This window comes from Aotus nancymaae, unplaced genomic scaffold (genome assembly GCF_030222135.1).
Source record: "Aotus nancymaae isolate 86718 unplaced genomic scaffold, 86718_ANA_hifiasm-v0.15.2.pri h1tg000058l, whole genome shotgun sequence".
In the NCBI taxonomy this organism is placed as follows: Eukaryota; Metazoa; Chordata; class Mammalia; order Primates; family Aotidae; genus Aotus; species Aotus nancymaae.
This window is the reverse complement of record NW_026988472.1, coordinates 36416418-36438694: the sequence shown is the minus strand read 5'-3', so window position 1 is coordinate 36438694 and position 22277 is coordinate 36416418. Positions and strand designations below refer to the sequence as shown.

At 38.2% G+C, this 22277-nt stretch overlaps 1 long non-coding RNA gene and 1 pseudogene across 2 annotated transcripts in view; one reads left to right on the top strand and one right to left on the bottom strand.

Annotated features, from left to right (window-relative positions):
• The window catches only part of LOC105734572 (uncharacterized), an 885080-nt gene that overhangs the window by 239326 nt on the left and 623477 nt on the right, over positions 1-22277 (bottom strand). The gene's annotated exons all lie outside the window — the stretch shown is intronic.
• Positions 13774-16695, top strand: LOC105734554 (12S rRNA N4-methylcytidine (m4C) methyltransferase-like; annotated as a pseudogene).

Below are 22277 nucleotides of genomic sequence, written 5' to 3'. Positions count from 1 at the left end.
GTTATTAAAGAATTTTTCTTCAGGTCCAACAGAAATGATTTATCTAAGTCTGAAAATTTACTAAAGCTTAATTTAGGTTGATGCACTAGACTGGTATTTTTAATTTTTAATGTAGTGTACTATTATGAATTAGATCTTTCATCACAGAAACAGCAGCTTCTAATTCTTGAAGACAACCAGTGGTGAATGGTTATTTAAGTAGTAGCTCATCTGTCAATATAAACTGGATTCAGTGTACACAGGTTGCATGCATGCGTGCACACACACACACACCCCAACACACCATATGGTCATACTTTGGTATTCATGGGGAATTTGTTCCAGTACCCCATGTGGATACCAAAATCCATGGATGCCAATTCCCTTATATAAAATGGCATAGTATTTGCATATAACTTATACATATCCTCCTGTATACTTCAAATAATCTCTAGGTAGCATATAATACCTAACACAATGCCTATATGTTTGTGTGAACTCAACATAGTACTTGGCACATGACAAAATCAAAATTTTGCTTTTTGGAATCTTGTGGAAATTTTTTTTCAAATATTTTTGATTTATGGTTGGTTGAATCCACAGATGTCTATACCATGGATATAAATATGGTTATGGACATATATATGGATATTTATATGTGTATATATATATATACACACACACATACATGAATGTGTGTGTGTGTATATATATATATATTTATATTTATATATGTATACATTTTCATCTCTCCACTGGTAATCCACTGGTAATATGGTTGAAAACAGAACTTTCTCTTTTCCACCTCTGGCTTCTCAAGAGGATACCTATAAGGCATTGACACTGTCACACTGGCTTGACACTTTGTGTCTAGAAAGTTGAAAAAGTCATTGACCGTTTCAAATAATGAAAGTATATTCTCCTTCACAGTCTCAGAGGTGAAATCCGAAAAGTGAAACATTTACAGAGACACAAGTTGATCTTTCACATGAAGGAGTCTACAGTTGATAATGCCGTAGGGAATGCAGTCCTATTGTTTTTATTTTCCCCTTCCTGAGCATACATCCAGCTCAGCTGGCGTGGGCAGCTCTGATGCTCCCTGAGCAGGGATTTTAAATGACTCCACAGCAGATTGGTCTCTGACTGAATCGTGTGCAACAAATCTTGGGAATTTTAGTTCACAGCAAGTAAATGGCACTCCTTTAGGGTAAAGACAGATTTTCATATTCACTTGTTAGAAATTTTCATTTCTCTTATAAATCAAGTTGGACCAAAATGGTTTAGGATTATTTTCTGAGGAAATATGTTTTTGTGAACTTTTGGTCTATGGTCTTAACGGTTCCTACAGAGTCTGACATCTATACCAATCTTTTGTGCACCAAAAAAGCAGCCAGTGTTTAGAACCTTCATGACTGAAAATTCAAAGCCATGTGTGCTTGTCCTTAAGCAAAGACTGCTGGGTAGGGACAGGTGAACAGAAGGTAATGAGATATGTGTCCCTATCTTAAAATCACTCTATGTTCCCCTTCAAAAACCTCTTTTAAAAGTTTTCTTTTTTTCAAAGGTTGAGCTCTAATATAATGCTAACATTCATCACAAAACAGTATAATTGCCTCCTCCTACTGTAAACCCTAGCTTAGTGAAGCCAAATGCTGGGAACTGCTTTGGCCTAGACTTATAAGATACAGAGGCCAATGGCCAGAAAACCAATTGACATCAGGGATTTAGCAAGTAAAACAACTTCCAGGGAATGATCCTGGGTCAGATCCATTAAGGCTGATTGTTCACATGCTTTATGCCTTTCCGTCTGAAGTATAGTCACCTTTACATCGAGGACTTCAGGGCACTGCACAGCCTTCAGTTGATAACAAGTAACTCACATTTATGAAGGTTAAAAAGGGGGAAACCAATTTTAAAACTTTTTACTGAAAATGGTGAAATAAAGTGGGTTTTCAAGTAAAACCTTAATTATTTTCTGGAAGCACCCCATTTCCAGAGAATTTTGGTTAATTAGAGCCTTGCTGTTAGTATTAATAATCGTAGGCTTTATTTATGATATTCTGCATGTTAAAACTTTCCACTATGACAAATGAGGTCAACCTTCTGATTGACGGACTATTACCAATATTCTCTTGTAACAGGGTGTTGATGTTCAGCCTCCTAGAAGCTCTATTTGAAACACATTATCCTGCTTTTAAGCCTCAAATTATGGCCTATACGGCCATTAGTGAAGGAATGATGATGATATTACTTACTTTCTAAAGGAAATAATATGTGGGAAATGGGAGAAGGTAAAAGACACTGCTTATTTATTTTTGGAGCACAAACTAAGGTAAGAATGGATTACCAGAGAGTTCCTGCCTCTGCTGTGACAGTTTTGTCCCACCAATTGATATTAACATTCATGAGGAGATACCTATAATTCTCTGGAGCCCAGGAGCAATATTCCTTCCCATTCAGGTAATCCATCACTCTGAAGGGTGGACAGACAATAGGAATGTATGTTTCCTTTATCGCTCCGTGCCAGTAGAGGAAATGACAGTCCTACTGAAACTCTTTAATATCTTGCTTGACGTGTAGGAGTGGGTTGATTATTTACCCAGGTTCCTATTATTCCCAGGGCATGGTCAGCATTCACCCTCTCTGAGATGCAGAGCACAAGAATAGGAGTATCCTTAGGTTGGAGCAAAAATGAATCTGTCTAAATCTGTGGTTACCAAGTGACATATGTATATGAGGTGGAAAGGTGATTGGATGGGGGCTTGGTTGTATATTACAGTCTCTGATATGGAGAATGCTGTATATTTTGCAAAATCATCACTACCACCACTGAAGTTGGAAAATACTAGTCAAGTTTGAGCAAGAATTGTTACTAGAAAAAAAGTGATTTGCTCCACTGAAGTCCTAGCAGTAACAAAACATGAGATGTTCAGGAGTATCCCCCTTTCCACAAAAATCTGCTGCTATATTGAAGATTCAAGAGATTATGCTTTTATTCAACTACATGCACAGAGCTAAGCATTTTATACATTGTAGGAGTTTGAAAGTTATATTCTGAATGATTAAATAAAGTTAGAAATGTAATTATGGAACCTCTGAATTATTGTCATTCTTGTTACATGATTAAACTTGCCATGGTCTATTTCTACCATTTCTTTTTATTGCCTTTTTTCTTTTTTCACACTCATTTTTTTTGTGTGTTCTCTGACTATAGTGTAATCACACTGTTGGAAACTAGCCTTAACCATGTGGTTGTAGAAGAAAATCCTTGGCAGGTAAGAAAATGGAGACTCAGTGAGGTGAATCCAAGGTGACTCAGTTAATAAGTGTCAGAGCCAGGATTCTACATGAGTTCTTCTTTCTAGACATTGTGACTTTTCTTCTTCCCTACATTACTGCCAGAGGATATTTATATGATCTGTACCAAAAAAGTCATCATCTTTGAATTAATTAATTTATCCACTAAACAGGTATTGAAGAGCTCTTTGTATAATGGTGAGCACTATGGATAAGATGAAGAAGACATGATTTTCCTGAGGTTTGGAAAAACCACCTTCCAGTAGAGACTAAACTAAAACATAATATCATAAAGAGCTATGAGGATGGAGCATTTTTTTTCTGCTTATGATTTCTGGGAGGCTTCACAGAGGAGGCAGCATTTAAAACTGAACTTGAAAAATAAATAGGAGTTTGTGGTGAAATGGTCTTTGCCATTTAACAATCTGGCATCACCCTGGGAAAACCAATTTAATTTTCTGATACTTAGTTCCCTGTCTGTCTCAAGATTGTTATGAAGATGAAATGAGATTTGAAAGAACTTTGAAAACTTGCCGATGATATTATAAGAAGTAGTTTTAAGAAGTATGGCTCCTAAGGATAAGAGATGAGGCCTGGTCCATTACAAAAATAGGATGAATGCACTATTTCTAGAAAAAATATACAGGCTTTGATGTTACGGTTTGAAAAATCCATAGTCCTTAGTGCAGCTGATATGGGTAGTTATCAGTTTTCTATAACATACAGATAGGCCTCTAAGCAAGACTCAGGTAATGCCTAGAAAGATGCATACCAATCAGGGATGGAAATCCATACTAGCATGGAGTAGCTAAGGGCATGCCTTACAAATAGTCTTGGGCATCAGCTACAGGGGAAGGGCTGTGCTTGAGACCTAACTCATAAAATATACATTTTTCAGGATAAACTCAGATCTACCATTTTACCTTCTTTTTTTTATCACTCAGGATAACTGATAGGAAAAAAAGGTGCAGAAATATGTCCCTGGGCCATACGAGTCAAGGATGTCATAGTGAAGAGAATGTCTTAACGAAAAAATGCAAAGATGAGGGGAGCTAAAGTGGGCTGTTTTGCAATCTCCAGATAATGGAGAATAATGATTTAAAAATTTGTCTTAGTTCTGTCTTAGTCTCTTTGTGTTGCTGTAAGGAAATATTTGAGGCTGGGCAATTTATAAGTAAAACAGGTTTATTTGGGTCACAGTTCTGAAGGTTGTACAAGAAGCACGACACTAGTATCTGCATCTGGTGAGGGCCTTAAGTTGCTACCACTCACGACAGAAGGCGAAGGGGAGCTGGCATGTGGAGATCACATAGCAGGGAGAGAGGGAGAGGGAGAGACAGAGAGAGAGAGGTACCAGGCTCTTTTCAACAAGTGGTTCTCACAGGAACTAAGAGTGAGAACTCACTTCTTTGAGAGAACAGCATCAAGCCATTCATGAGGGATCTGCTCCCAGGATCCAAATACCTCCCACCAGGCCCTGCCACCAACATTGGGAATCAAATTTCAACATGAGACTTGGCAGGGTCAAACAAACTATCCAAACCATGGCACTAATTTTTCATAAACTGTAGGCATTGTCTAAACTATCCGTTTCATGCTGGATGGATCAAATAGTAAAGGAATACACTGTATCATGGTGTGTGTGTGTGTGTGTGTGTGTGTGTGTGTGTGTGTGTATGTATTCACATAGTCATAGTATAAGACTATCTGTCTTTCTTCTAGGGTACTTCTTTTTGTGTATAAGCTCTGTATAATGTTAGCTTACATATGATAAGGTACTAGTCCTGTATCAGTTAGCTATTGCCACATCATAAACCACTCTAAAGCTAAGTTGCTTAAAAAACCTCCATCTGTTGAGCCATGAGGAGACTCATGTAGATTCCTCACGAGTCTACAGGTTGGTTTTTCTGAACTATGCTGGGCTCTGTGGGATTTATGTTTCTGTGGTCAGCTGTGCGTCATCTAGGACAAAGCTGAGGTTACTTTGATATCTAGAGGGGAGATTAACAGAGATATAGTTCTGTGAAGTAATCATCTGTGCTAAGGTTCTATCTTTTGCATTACGGGAAAGTTAAATTTCTTATTAAAAGGAGTTGTAAAAGCAGGTATTATCTTAGTTTATATAGCTCATCAAGTGAACTAGATTATACTTTATGTGGACTGCTTTGTGAAGTTTCAGGAAGCCCCTTTTAGGTTAAGTATTACTTTTTATTTATTAATTTTGGTCTGCTGTAAAAGGCAGTGCCTTTAAGAGAGCTTCACAACTTAAGTGATTATCAATCATCAATTCTTCAGGGTACAACCACTCTGGAAACTTGGTGGGAGACAAGGGTGGTACTGAAAGGTTAAGAAGGCACAAGACAGGAAGGTAAAGATGAAATTCAATCTGATTTCACAGTTTTGCCCTAAGGAATACCCTTAATAGACAGAATGACCTCTTATCAACCTTAGTTTAGTCCTTTTTTGAAATTAAAGTTAAGAGGGTGGTTAGGATGTTTAATGAGACAGATTGGATGGATGTAATGGAGACTGGTGGAAAAAGATAGAAGAATCCTAGAGGAAAGCAGAGGCTGGTTAATGCCACAACTAGAGCACTAAGCTGGGGAACATTTAAAATTCTATTTCCTTTCTCCTCTTTTGAAAGAAAATTGTATGTTTATTAGGATATGTTTTAGTATCATACAAAAAAAGAAATAGCTGCTTCTTATAACCGCCTACCAAACCCCTCTAATTATAATTTGGTTTCATAATTATATTAAATCAGGTTGTAATCCCTTAAAACTCAGCACCCTTTACCTGTTAATATTGCAATCAGTCTAAATGCCATTTACAGTTAGTCTAGAGCTGAAAACAATATTTAAAATCAATTTTCAGACTCAATTCATGAAAAAACCTCATCACTCTATCTTATTTATAATAAACTCATTCAGGTAGATCCAGGCACAATATAAACAAGTAATGGAAAATCCCTAGGAGATTTTGGCTCATACATTCTGAGCAGACATGCTCTGGAAAACACAGAAAATCTCAGAAAACTGCGGTCTGCTGAAAATGCCAGGAGATTTCAGGAGACTAGACTCTTCATTAGGCCTTGGCATCTTTCATTGCTTTTGCATAGGGAATAGTGCCAACACTTTTTATGTGAACATCTGTATGTCCAATTCCTTTTTTCTAATCCTGTTTCAAATGGACAAGATCTTAGGGCACAAGAGAAGATGTACACTTGGGACAAAGCTATGTGGATGCTACAAAGTGATCCAGATTTTGACCCATGGCAGCTAACTCTTGGTGGGTTAAAAAAGGTAGTCACGCAGTTTCTATGGAGGTCAGGCAGCATGTGAATGACAACTCGGTGTGATAGCGTAGTGAAAGTACAGAGCTTTGGAGCTAGACAGACATGCTTGAATTTTGGCTCTACTATTACAAGCTGTGTGACCTAAGCAAACTACGTAACCATTCTGGGTTTCAATTCCTTCATCAGAAAAATGTAGAAAAATGTACCTATCTCTAAATGTTGCTAGCTATTTAGCTGAGATAATATTACACCTTTCCTCCCTTCCTCCTTCCTTCCTACTTTTTTTATCCTTCCTTCCTTGATTTCTTTCATTCAACAACTATTTATTGAACACTGTGCCAGATGCCATCAGTGCGCTATCCATATTTCCTTGGATCCCTTTTTCATTATTGTGCACATGACTCCTGGCGTGCTGTTACTCTCAGAAGCCAGCATCTATGTTGCATTGTCAAAGGTTTGCCCTCAAACTGACAAAGGCCCATTTTGCCTGAACAACTAAAAGTGCCTGGAAATTTATATCCCTCTGTGGGTAACTCTTAAAAAATGATTGATAGGTGGGAAGAAATAAATGCTCCAGTCACAGTTTCCCCTTATGGGAACCACTCTGAGGTGTGACCTAGACTCTCTCCAGAAATCCCCTATAGGATTGAGTTAAAGTTACTATCCTTGGGAATTAACATACTATCCTTTCTTGATCTCCTTCCCTTCCTAGTCCCATTTCCCTAGATCCCTACTGGTTTCCTGAGAACACCTTCTAAGAATCCATTTTCACATGAAGCCTTATCTCAGAGTTTGTTTCTGACAGGCCCGCCCAAGTCACATACCTTTCACATATTCCATATTCTTCTAGGTGCTAGGAATGTATGAACGAGTCAGATATAGTCTTACTCTTATGTTTTTATTAACTAGAAACACTGTGGTGAGAACCCATGTGAAATAGGTTCCCACAAAAAAGACGGCATTTTAGACATTCTGCAGAATTCTACATTTCTTCTATAGAGGAAAGAGTATAGGTTTCAGAGTTACAACTTCCGAATTTCTGTCCCTACTCATTCACATATTAGCTGAAAAACATTGGGTAGCTGCATTTGACTTACTGAGCCTCAATTTTTCCATTTAAATAAATTTATTAATGCCTGCACTTCCAGACTAATGGGTTTCTATAGGGAGAACTAATGTAGAATACACAAAAAGCCTTTTGAAATAGGGCACATTACCCAAAATTTATCACTACCTGGAGATGTTACATCAACAACAAGCAAGAGCTTTGAAAAATAAAAGTACATTGTGTCATTTTTTAGAACATGCTACATATTTTATAAGGCATTGCTTTAAAATTAATGGTTTTATCTTTGCTGAATTAAACAAATGTGATTTGGTAGGGTCAGTACAACATCATAAGCTTGTTATGGTTAAAATGAAGATCAGGCTGATGCATAAAACAGGCAATGCTACGGGTGACAGCAAAATGTAAACACATGTCTTGGAGTTCTGTTGAGTGTAAAGTATTGACAAAGAACAGAGTAACAAAGCCAGTTCCTTGAAGAATCCCTGCCCCTAACATACCCTACGCACCCACCAGTGCCAAGGAATTAATAGCTGCCTCATGTAACTCCATCTTCTGTGGATGGGTTGCCAATCATCCTATCTCCTTCAATCCTGCAGAAAGATTCCCTTTGACATATTCCATCCTGATATTAGAGAACCAGGCTCAACATTTTTTGGGGAATCCCTGTGTCTACATGATACTGCTTCTGGAAGCTAAAGCCCTGAGATGCCTGATTTGCATTTTCCAGAGTTAATTATCTCTACAAATAATTTTGATGGTAAAATCCAAAGTGGGTTAAGCAAAAGGGGGTATATTCTGAATAGATATAAGGATATCTCCAAGATCTTAAGGGCAATACCTACAATCAAGCCTCAGTAGGGACTGGAAACAGGACCTGGAAAGTCAACATAATTCAAGGCAGACCTCTTCTATCTGTATTCATATCTCTCTTTGGAGTATATAGTCTTTTATATCTTCTAATCTCTCTCTAGTAGTGGCTTCATATTTTTCTTATTCTTCAAGGCTGATTCTTCTGCCATTTATATATATAGCATATCATAGCTGCCTCTAAAAGTGGCCTTTAGTCAAGTTTCTATCAGTTTATGAGGTGACTGCCTACAGGTAGTTATACTGACCTTTCTGTGTCCCAACACCAAATGGCAAGATATTTTTTTTCTGCCAATATAGACCCTGAATTGGTTTCCCTGAGTCAAGTGTCCACTTTTGGTCCAATTAGCTGTGGTCAACAAGTGGTGGGAACATGGCAGTGATGTGGCTTCTGGGTCTCACTTCTCAGCGGGAGAAGGATTGATGAAGTAGAGCTCAGGATGGGCATACACGCTGAAACATTTACTACAGTGATTCATGTGTATTTCTTGGGTTGCTAGCTATGTTTCTACAACCCATATTTATTTAGTTCTCAAAAGAAAAATCCCCACAAACCAAGCAGCCAAAGAGAAGTTTGACAGAACCATTTGGACTCCACAAAATTTGACATCATATTGGCTTATCTTAAACCCATTCTTCTGAAACTTACGGTCTTTTGACAGTTGGTTCCCAAGCAAGGAGAACTACATTTATATATGAAAGGGTACTATTAAGACGTTTTACTAATATAGGATCTTTGATTTTTCTGGTATATTTTTCAAAGGGATTTCTAAAAACTTTTATTGCATTAGATTCTTGGTATCTTCCTGTGAATTCTGGTAGAGCTTCCATTTCAGTGAAGAGAAACCAGTCTGCATTGCCATCAACTATTTCATCAGCACTGAAACTGGCCTCATTAAAGCGGAGATGGGCTTTAATTTCTACAGTCTGAGGCATGTTTTATGGGTAAAGTAAAATAAGATGTAAAGGAGAAATGAAGAAGAAAGAGAATCTGCTTTTGTGGCTCCAACAGATCTTTCCAGTTTGTTTTCTCATAAAGCCCTCTGTTGGGGAAACACTATTTCTTTCCAGCAAGCTGCACTTGCAAGAAGCTATGGGAAGTCATTGCTCTCCACCAGAATGCTGCTGCTTCAAAAGATGAATCCAATCTTAGAAGACAGCCAAGTTCTTTTGTCTTCCCAGAAAGGAGCCTATAGACCTGGAACCCAGCAGACGTGGTCATTTTAAAGAGCTTGGAAACTTTCAGGTGGGTTGAGATGTGACAGGGCTGTGGGCAGGACCATGGAATCAGCTACCCACATCATTCAGTTTTGGGAGTGGAGAGACTTTCTTACATAAATCAAGGCTTTAAAATGCAACATCTCCTACCTCAGGCAAAGCTTGGACATAGTAAAGGTGCTTCTTGTGACTTTGAAACTAACATTAAATTATGATAATTTTCTCCTAGGTATGACTCTTACTCCTGCTCTCATGAGAGCAGACCTGTGGAGACCAGAGATGAATGCAAGATTTTGTAAATTGGGGGTCAGAACTGGGCTTGTCCTGCCAAAGCTTGCATGGAAGTTGTCATGTTTGTTAGCAAGCTGTTTCAGTAGAAGACTGGATCCTTTCCATCTGCCACTCCAGGTCTACCTTCTGCTTTCTTTTTTGTTCTATCCTGCTCTGTCCTAGCAGGTTGATTTTTATTGTCTGCTTCTATGGGTTCCCTTGCTTTTTAGCTCCTAGTTGATTTTGGCCAATGAAGCCCCAGGAAGAGCTAGGTAGGTAGGAGGAGAGGAGAATGAGATCAGGGTTTTTATTTCCTTATCTTTCCCCTCCCTGCCCAGTCATTATGGGTTGGCTGCCTCTTCTGAAGGCTCCAACTCCTGTTAGATTGCCTGTGCTCTTGCCTTTTCTGGCTTAAGATTGGTAACAGCTCCTTTATATGCTATTCCCAGAGTACCAGATTATCCATTGTTGAGTTCCTTTTAATAGTCCTTTGTTAAGCTCACACCATTTGAATGTACCCATCTCTTTACTGCCAGGCTCCTGCTACACGAGTAGGAATAATGCTCACCTCTCAGCAGGAGGAGGATTGATGGATTCCTCTCACCAGATCTGCTTCCAGTACTCCAACCTGCTTCATGTTCAGACAGAAAGTCAACCAATGTGATACTTTTTCAGGAATACTGAAGGATGTTCTTCAAAAAATATCCTCTACGCCCCACTTCCCTTGTAATGTCTTTATTAGGAGATTAAATCTTTCATTCTGTTTAGAGATAAGGTTTTAATTGCAAAGATCCTTAGGAGAGGCATCATATCACATTCAATAGTTTAAGAATAATTGAGAGGATTAACATTAGGTTCTAGGCATTGAGAATACAAAGGTTGTCCCTGATCTCAAGGAGTTTACACTGTAGGCCAATAATTGATACTAAATTCTTTCTTGGGGATTCAATCGAGATCATGGCAGATGGGAGGCAGGACTAGATTGCAGCTCCAGAAAGAGCAGTGTGTGGAGGCTTGCATTGTGAATTTTAGCTCCAGATCCACTGCCAGAACAAACCAGCAATCCCGAGAGGACCCACAGACTCTCTGAAGGAAGCTGACTGCTCCTGCAGGACCCTCAAGACACCCCAAATACTGTGAGTGACCCAACTGTGGAAGTGGGAAAGGGTGACCCTCCTCTCCTGAACACACATCCCCACTGGAGAAGCTGAAGGTCTGTTTGCAGGAGAAGTTTCCGACTTTACCCAGAGCTGTGCCAAGTTAGAGAGCTGGGTGAAATGCAGGGGTAGAGAAAGCAACAGAAAGGCCCTGGGAGCTCATTGGGTCCCCATGTAGCCCATTCCTGCTGGGCACCATAGGGATCCATCGGGAGGATGGCCAGAGGAGCAAGAGGTAAAACTCCACAAGGAGAAGGAATTCTCTAGCTGAACTTTATAACAATTTGAACTGGATGAGAAGCTTCCTGGCCAGAACTTTGGGGAGGGTGCCAACTGGGTGTGCAGACTTCACAGGCAGAGGAAGGACTAAAGCCCTTTTCTTTCACAGCTGGAAGGTGGATAGCCTCAGGCAAATTTTCAAGCCCATCTTGCCCTCCACTTGAAAACAGATTTGGGGCTGTTGGTGGCGGGTACAGTGGGAGTGAGACAGGCCCTTCAGTTTGCATGGGAGCTGCATGAGGCCTGTGACTGCCCGCTTCCCCCACTTCCCTGACAACCTGCATGACTCAGCAAAGGCAGCCGTAATCTTCCTAGGTACACAACTCCAGTGACCTGGGAATTTCATTCCCATCCCCAACAGCAGCTGCAGCAAGACCCGCCCAAGGAGAGTCTGAGCTCAGACACCCATAGCCCTGCTCCCACATGATGATCCCTCCCTATCCACCCTGGTAGTGAAAAGCAAAGGGCATATAATCTTGGGAGTTCTAGGGCTCCACTCACTGCTGGTCCCTCTCCCACACTACTATAGCTGATGCTTTCTGGAAAGTGCCACCTCCTGGCAGGAGGCCAATCAGCACAAAAATAGAGCATTAAACTACCAAAGTTAAGGACTCTCACAGAGTCCATTGTACCCTCTGCCACCTCCACCATAACAGGCACTGGTGTCCACAGCTGAGAGACACAGAGATAGTTTACATCACAGGACTGGGTGTGGACAACCCCCAGTACTAGCCTAGAGCCAGGTAGGCTAGCTGGGTGGCTAGACCCAGAAGAGAGACAACAATCACTGCAGTTTGGTTCATTCACATCTATAGGAAAAGAGGGAGAGTACTACATCAAGGGAACACCCTGTGGGACAAAAGAATCTGAACAGCCTTCATCCTAGACTTTCTCTCTGACAGAACCTACCCAAATGAGAAGGAACCAGAAAACCAACCCTGGTAATATGATAAAACAAGGCTCTTCAACATCCCCCAAAAATCACACTAGTTCATTAGCAATGGATCCACACCAAGAAGAAATCCCTGATTTACCCGAAAAAAGAATTCAGGAGGTTAGTTATTAAGCTAATCAAGGAGGGACCAGAGACAGGTGAAGTCCGAAGCAAGGAAATCCAAAAAGTGATACAAGAAGTGAAGGGAGAAATATTCATGGAAATAGATAGCTTAAGGAAAAAACAATAAAAAATTCAGGAAACTTTTGATACACCTTTAGAAATGTGAAATGTTCTAGAGTCTCCGCAATATAATTGAACAAGTAGAAGAAAGAAATTCAGAGCTCGAAGACAAGATCTTCAAATGAACACAATCCAACAAAGATAAAGAAGAAAAGAATAAGAAAATATGAACAAAGCCTCCAAGAAGTCTTGGATTATGTTAACCAAACCTAAGAATAATTAGTGTACCTGAGAAAGAAGAGAATTCTAAAAGCTGGAAAACATATTTGGGGTAATAATCGAGGAAAACTTCCCTGGCCTTGCGAGAGCCCTAGACATCCAAATATAAGAAGCACTAAGAAGACCTGGGAAATTCATTACAAAAAGATCTTAGCCTAGGCACATTGTCATCAGGTTATACAAAGTTAAGATGAAGGAAAGAACCGAGACAGAAGCACCAGGTAACCTATAAAGGAAATGCTATTAGATAACAGCTGATTTCTCAGCAGAAACCCTACAAGCAAGAAGGGATTGGGGACCTATCTTCAGCTTCCTAAAACAAAACAAGTATCAGCCAAAAACTCTGTATCCAGCAAAACTAAGCAACATATATGAAGGAAAGATACAGTTGTTCTCAGACAAACAAATACTGAGAGAATTCACCTTTACCAAACCACCACTATAAGAACTGCTAAAAGGAGTTCAGAATCTTGAAACAATTTTAGAAATACATCAAGACAGAACCTCTTTAAAGCATAAATCACACAGGACTTATAAAACTAAAATACAAAAGCAAAAACAAAAAACAAACAAAAAACCAAAGTACACAGGCAACAGAGAACATGATGAATGCAATGGTGCCTCACATTTCAATACTAACATTGAATGTGAATGACCTAAATGCTCCACTTAAAAAATACAGAAATACAGAATGGATAACAACTCACCAATCAAGTCTCTGCTGCCTTCAGGAGACTCATCTAACATGTAAGGACTCACATAAACTTAAAGTAAAGGGGTGGAAAAACGCATTTCATGAAAAGTGAACAGGGGTAGCTATTCTTATCAGACAAAACAAATTTTAAAGTGGGCAAATTCAGGTTCTCCAGCACTGTAGTGGTAGTCACTGGCTCAAGTTAGAGGCCAACTGAGAAGTCTTCATGCCTCAGATTTGTTGACCTACAGAATGCTTCAGTATCCATATTTTTGTAGAATATATAAAGAATGTCTTTCATGTTGGTTGGAATCTGGCATACGTAATTTAGGTATCTGGCCAAAAGGAATACATACTACAGCAGAAAAATATAAAGAATATGAAACCCATGAGCAAACAGATCAAATTGAAGCCCAGGAGTTACACAGATCTCAAGATAGAGATTTTGAAACTGTGGCTAAGTTACACATTCCTGTAATGCTGGATGAAGTTGTTCATTGTTTGTCACCACAAAATGACAGATTTTTCTAGATACGACATTTGGTTTGGGAAGCTACACAAAAGCGACTCTGCAGCAGTTAGATATTGTTCTGTATGCCTTAGACAGGGACCCGACAGCTTATGCATTAGCTGAACATCTTTTAGAGTTGTATCCAAAACAAATCTGAGTTATGCTGGGCCAGTTCAGCCAGGCAGAAGCCTTATTAATGAAAGCTGGAGTGCAGCCAGGGACTTTAGATGGAGTTCTTATGGATCCTGGGTGTTCCTCCATGCAACCTGATACTCCCGAAAGAGTTTTTTCCCTTTCGAAAGATGACCCCTTGGACATGAGGATGGATGGTGGCAGGTAACCTGACATGCCCCTGCAGTTAATGTTGTGAATGCTTTAGATCAACAGGCACTTGCATCTACCCTAAAAACATATGGGAAGGAGAAGCACGCCAAGAAAATTGCTTCAGCAATTGTTCAGACATGCAGCATCTACCCCATCATCAGAACCCAGCAGCTTGCCAGCATAGTCACAGGTGCATTTCCTCCCTCTGCTGTTTATGCACAAAATAATTTGCTACAGCAATCTACCCATATTGCCGCCAAGACTTTCCAGGCTCTTTGCATATTTGTGAACAATGAGCTCAATGAACTCTACACAGGACTAAAGACAGCTCAGAAGTTTCTGAGACCTGGTGGTTGTCTTGTTGCCCTCTCCTTCCATTCACTAGAGGATCGCATTGTCAAAAGGTTTTTGCTTGGAATAAGCATGACAGAAAGGTTTAACCTAAGTGTTAGACAGCGAATGATGAAAACATTGCAATTGGGTTCAGATCATGAAAACATGGAAGAAGTCTCTATGAGAAGAGCTCCTTTAATGTGGGAATTGATACACAAGAAGGTGCTTAGTCCACAAGATCAGGATGTACAAGATAACCCCAGAGGGCGCTCAGCCAAGCTTAGAGCAGCTATCATATTATGTTACCATCATCTTATCCTTAAAATTTTTTTTCTCACAATTTCTTTAATCTTTACTCATGTTATGTTCCTGAATGTCTTTATGTAGGTTTAAGTATGGGACAGTCTGAAAACTGACAGCATTTAGCATTTATTTTTCCTCAAAAAGAAACTGTAGGAAATATTAGCATGACAGAGAAAGTTCCATTCAGGGAGCAGCAGCATCTCAAGACCGGAAAAATGTGTTAATCTTGGCATCATATCAGATTTTTGAAATGCAGTTATTCCTCTGGCCAGGAAATTTTAAAAAAATAATAATACTATGTTGTGTTTATCTAAATATGTAAACTCAAACTGAAAGAGAAGAGAAAGATATTATAATCACACCTGCATGTCCTAAATTTTGAATTTAGATATTCCAATTCGCAACAGTCTTTCTCTGGCTCAAATAATGATGATTATTTGAGACATTATTTTAATGTCTCTACTTGTGAATAATTACTATAGCTTTTGCAAATGTAGGCTTTTTATAAATTTTAAATTTTAAAATATTAGTTTAAGTATGTGTTATATTGATAAAATTTTATTTTTCAAATTATAGTCCATTATTTTAAAGGGATTTTTCAGTATGATATGGGCCATTTTGTTCATATATCACAAAGTAAAAATGTAAAATCCTTTCAGAGAATTATTTCACAAAACTTATATTTTGTGTCAATTGTATTTATTTTAATAATAACTCACAATGCCTTTAGTAAGTAATAAAGTCTCTTATTAGAATCTTATAGTTTTTAGTTGAGCTAATCAAAATACTTCAGCCAAGTCTATTTGAAATAGAAAACTATCTATTTAACATAGTAAAATTAATACACCCTTAATGTTGTCACAAAGATATGGTAACTGTTATAAGGGTAAAAGTTTTTTCAGGAAAAGAATACTTGGTAGAATATTCTTTAACAAATTGATGAAATTGATCCATAATTCACATATCAACTTTTTATATGTAATATGTACTTTTAACTTATTCAGTTATTCAGCAAGTACTGAACTACTTATCATTAGAAAAACAAAACTAAGTACAATATACATGACCCACAGTACATGTCCTATGGAGTTTAGTAGAGGAAAATTATGTTAGTTATAATCACAAAAATCAACATAAAATGGACACAGTGGTAAATACTACAAACAGGTCGTACATGGTATAGTAAGAGCATCTAGTAAAGATTTTATCTGTTGTCAGAAACTAGGTATGAGAACATGATACTTGAACTGTGACCTGAAGGATGAGTTGTAGATAATTAGTCAAAGGGCACATGGGGTAGGAAAGGGGGCATATTGATTAATGGTACATATAAATGAATATTCTCTTAGTTATCCTTGAAATCATATTTATACTATTAATTTGCTCAGTAAACTTTTTTCAAGCACAGAAAAAAGATTCTCCATTATGGTCACAAATTTTAAGTTGGTGAATCCAAGTGAATGAAATATCAGCATAACTGTATGGGCAAAATAGATAAGAATTAAATACATGAATTTCTCTCAGACTTATTTTATCTACCACTGTAATATTTAACTGTAGTACCCAGGGTTGTTTACTACTTCTGCTTTACAGGCTTTATTTAATTCTGAACAATCCTACAGGGAAATCAGAATTTAAAAAAAATCTGGACAACAATATGTTTGAAATAGAAACAAGAGAATGTACCTAGGTTAATTCCCTGAATTTTACTTGAACAATGCATACATTTCTATTTGCATGTAACACATATTTGTGAATGAGACATATTCCCCAAAAATTCTTAGTCCTGTATGTGATTGGAAAATAAAAGATCATATTTGTATATTCGACAATCATTCACCTATTTCATAAGTCCTTTTTTCATCCTGTATAGTATGGAAATTACTTTTTACGTTAAATAGAAACTGAATACACTGGGTTGAACAGGATGCATGTACTACATAAAGCCTCAGAATGTGACCCTATTTGGAAATACTGTGATGGTGGTTGTGTGGTTGTAAGTAGCTAAGATGAGGTCATACTGGAGCAGGGCAGGCCCTTAATCCAACATGATTGGCGTTCCTTATAAGAGAAGATAGGCGGCTGTGGTGGTTCATGCCTGTAATCCCAGCACTTTGGGAGGCCAAGCCAGGCAAATCGCTTGAAGCCCAGAAGTTCAAGACCAGCCTGGACAACATGGTGAAAACCCATCTCTACTAAAAATACAGAAACTAGCCAGGCATGGTGGTATGGGCCTGTAATCTCAGCTACCCAGGAGGCTGGGGCACAAGAATCACTAAAACCTAGGAGGTAGAGGTTGCAGTGAGCTGAGATCGCACCACTGCACTCTTGTCTGAGCAACAGAATGAGACTCTGCTGAAGACGAAGAAGAAGAAGAAAGAAGAAAAAAGAAGAAGGAGAATAGGAGAAAGAGGAGGAGGAGGAGGAGGAGGAGGGGGAGGGGAGGACGGGGAGGAGAAGAAGAAGAAGAAAGAGACACAGGGGAGAATGCCACATGAAGCTGGAGGCAGAGATTGGAGTGATACATCAAGGCAACCATCAGAAGACAGGAAAAAAGCAGGGAATAGATTCTCCCTCAGAGTTCCAGTAGTTGCCAACCCTGCTAACATAATTTTGTACTTCTAGCCTCCAGAACAGTGAGAGAATATATTTCTGCTGTTTTAAGGTACCCAGTTTGTGGTAATTTGTTATAGCAATCCTAGGAGACTAACACTCTGGCAGAAAAAAATCTTGGATAATATGCATGAGAAAAATCCTTAAATAAATGCAAAAATAAATTAATTTTTCCATATTTAGGCTGTGTTTTGTCATCATTCTTGCCTGCTTCTTAGTCTTTGTTGTAGGATGCATAATAAAATACATGAATGAGTTTTAAATGGTTAACTTTGGAGAATGGTTTTGGGAAGTTCTTACAGTACACAGAAATAAAAGCTGATGTTATAATGAATGTACATTTCATTTTTTATAAAATATTTCTGAATCTCAAAACAAAACAAAGAAACAAAAAAACCAAAACCAAACTTTAAAGCAACAGTGGTTAAAAGAGAGAAAGAAGGACAGGATATAATGGCCTTATATAACATAAAGGCCTTGTCCAATAGGAAAATATCATAATTTTAAACATATATGTACCTGACACTGGAGCTCCCAAATTATAAAACAATTACCAATAGACCTAAGAAATGAGATAGACAGCAACACAATAATAGTGGTGGGTTTTAATACTCCACTGACAGCACTGGACAGGTCATCAAGTCAGAAAGTCAACAAAGAAACAATGGATTTAAACTATACCTTGGAACAAATAGACTTAACAGACATATACAGAGCATTTCATCTAACAACCACAGAATACACATTCTATTCCATAGTGCATGGAACTCTGTCCAAGATAGACCAGATGACGGGCCACAAAATGAACCTCAATAAATTTAAGATAACTGAAATTATAACAAGCACTCTGTCAGACCATAGTGGAATAAAACTGGAAATCAACTCCTAAGGAACCTTCAAAACCATGCCAATTCATGGAAATTAAATAACCTGCTCCGATTTCAAAAACAAAATCAAGATCGAAATTAAAAAATTCTTCAAACTGAATGACAATAATGACATAACTTGTCAACACTTCCGGGATACAGAAAAGGCATTGCTCAGAGGAAAGTTCATAGCCCTAAATGCTTACATCAAAAAGTGTGAAAGAGCACAAACAATCTAAGGTCACACCTCAAGGTACTAGAGAAACAAGAAGAAACCAAACCCAAACCCAGCAGAAGAAAGAAAACAACCAAGATCAGATAGAACTAAATGAAATTGAAACAAAAAGTACAAAAGATAAATGAAACAAAAAGCTGGTTCTTTGAAAAGATAAATAAAATTGATAGGCCATTAGCAAGATTAACCAAGAAAAGAAGAGGGAAAATCCAAATAATCTCACTAAGAAATGAAACAGGAGATATTACAACTGACACCACTGAAATAAAAAAGATCATTCAAAGATACTATGAACACCTTTTCTCACATAAACTAGAAAATCTAGAAGAGATGGATAAATTCCTGGAAAAATACAATCCTCCTAGCTTAAATCAGGAAGAATTAGATACCCTGAACAGACCAATAACAAACAGCGAGATTGAAATGGTAATTAAAAAATTACCAATTAAAAAAAGTCCAAGACCAAATGGATTCACAGCAGATTTCTGCCAGATGTTCAAAGAATTGGTAGCAATCGTTTTGACACTATTCCACAAGATAGAGAAAGAAGGAACCCTCCCTAATTCATTCTATGGAGCCAGCATCACCCTAATACCCAAACCAGGAAAGGACATAACCAAAAAAGAAAACTACAGACTGATATCCTTGATGAACATAGATGGTAAAATCCTTAACAAAATACTACCTAACCGAATTCAAAAACATATCAAAAAGATAATCCACAATGATTAAGTAGGTTTCATACCAGGGATGCAGGGATGATTTAACACATGCAAGCCAATAAATGTGATACAACACATAAACGGAATTAGAAAGAAAAATCACATGGTTATCTCAATAGATGCAGAAAAACCATTAGACAAAATCCAGCATCCCTTTGTGATTAAAACTCTCAACAAAATCAGAATACAAGGGACATACCTCAATGTAATAAAAGCCATCTATGACAAACCCACAGTCAACATAATAGTGAATGCAGGAAAGTTGAAAGCATTCCCTCTGAGAACTGGAACAAGACAAGGATGCCCACTCTCACCACTCTTCTTCAACATAGTACTGGAAGTCCTAGCCAGAGCAATCAGACAAGATAAAGAAACAAAGGACATCCCAATCGGTAAAGAGGAAGTCACACTGTCACTGTTTGCTGACAATATGATCACTTACCTTGAAAACCCTAAGAACTCCACTAGAAAGCTATTAGAACTGATAAAAGAATTCAGCAAAGTTTCTGGATACAAGATTAATGGACACAAATCAGTAGCTCTTCTATACATCAACAGCAACCAAACAGAGAATCAAATCAAGAACTCAACCCCTTTCACAATAGCTGCCAAATAAATAAACAAATAAATAAGGAATATACCTAACCAAGGAGTTGAAAGACCTCTACAAGGAAAACTACAAAACACTGCTGAAAGAAATTATAGATGACATAAACAAATGGAAACACATTTCATGCTCATGGATGGGTAGAATCAATATTGTGAAAATGACCATACTGCCAAAAGCAATCTATAAATTCAATGGAATCCCCATCAGGATACCACCATCATTCTTCACAAAATTAGAAAAAATAATTCTAAAATTCATACGGAACCATAAAAGAACCCACATAGCCAAAGCGAGACTAAGCAATAAGAACGAATCTGGAGGCATGATCCTACCTGACTTCAAACTGTACTATAAGGCTATAGTCACCAAAACAGCATGGTACTGGTATAAAAATTGGCACACAGACCAATGGAACAGAATAGAGAACCCAGAAATAAACCTAAATACTTGCAGCCAACTGATCTTTGATAAAGCAAACAAAAACATAAAGTGGGGAAAGGACACCCTTTTCAACAAATGGTGCTGGGATAACTGGCTAGCCAGATGTGGGAGAATGAAACTGGATCCTCATCTCTTACCTTATACAAATTCAACTCAAGATGGATTAAGGACTTAAACCTAAGACATGAAACTATAAAAATTCTAGAAGATAACATTGGAAAAACCCTTCCAGACATTGGCTTAGGCAAGGATTTCATGACCAAGAACCCAAAGCAAATGCAATAAAAACAAAGATAAATAGCTGGGACCTAATTAAACTAAGGAGCTTTTACATGGCAAAAGAAACAGCAGAGTAAACAGACATCCCACAGAGTGGGAGAAAATCTTCACAATCTATACACCTGATAATGGACTAATATCCAGAATCTGCAATTAATACAAACAAATCAGTAAGAAAAAAATCAAATAGTCTCATCAAAAAGTGGGCTAAGGACATGAATAGACAATTATGAAAAGAAGATATACAAATGGCCAAAAAACACATAAAAAAATGCTCAGCATCACTAATGATCAGGGAAATGCAAATCAAAACCACAATGCAATACCACCTTACTCCTGCAAGAATGGCCATAATCAAAAAATAAAAAAAAACAGAAGATGTTGGTATGGATGTGATGATCAGGGAACACTTCTTCATTGTTGGTGAGAATGTAAACTAGTACAACCACTATGGTAAACAGTGTGGAGATTCCTTAAAGAACTAAAAGTAAAATTACCATTTGATCCAGCAATCCCACTACTGGGTAGCTACCTAGAGGAAAATAAGTCATTATTCAAAAAAGGTACTTGCACACTCATGCTTATAGCAGCACAATTCACAACTTCAAAGTTATGGAGCCAGCCCAAATGCGCATCAATCAACAAGTGTATAAAAAAACCGTGGCATATACATATGATGGTCTACTATGCAGCCATAAAAAGGAATGCATTAACAGGATTTGCAGTGACCTGGGTAAGATTGGAGACTATTATTCTAAGTGATATGACTCAGGAATGAAAAACCAAATATCCTATGTTCTCAGTGATATGTGGGAGCTCAGCTATGAGGATGCAAAGGCATAAGAATGATACAATTGACTTTGGGGACTTGGGGGGAAGAGTGGGAGGGGTAAAAGACTACAACTATGGTACAGTGTATACTACTTAGGTGATGGGTGCACCAAAATCTCACAAATCACCACTAAAGAACTTACACATGTAAGCCGGTGCAGTAGCTCATGCCTATAATCTCAGCACTTTGGGAGGCTGAGGTGGGTGGATCATGAGGTCGGGAGATCGAGATCATCCTGGTCAACATGGTGAAACCCCATCTCTTCAAAAAAAAAAAAAACTTACTCATGTAACCAAATACTCCCTGTACCCCAATAACTTATGGAAAAATAAAATTAAAAAAAATTCTTTCTTGATTATACGTTTTGCTAGAGAAATAGGAAGGCTTTGGTCTTTTGATGACAGAAAGCAGCTTAGGGAACTTGGAAAAGTATGAAAGGGGAAGAAGCTTGTAGCTCCAAAGACAGAGAAGCTAATTATTTCTCTCTCCCTCTTCCTCTCTCCTTTCTTCTAGCATCTAGCATCCTTGATTTTTTTTTTTCAGAACTTGAAGGAACTTTGATAACAATTTACCCTAGGTCCCTCCTTAACTGACTGGGAAACTGAGGACATCAGCGTTTAAGTTGCTTGCCCAAATCATACAACTAGATCCTTGGCAGCTACCTTTTTCAAAAGGCCTTGATGAAAT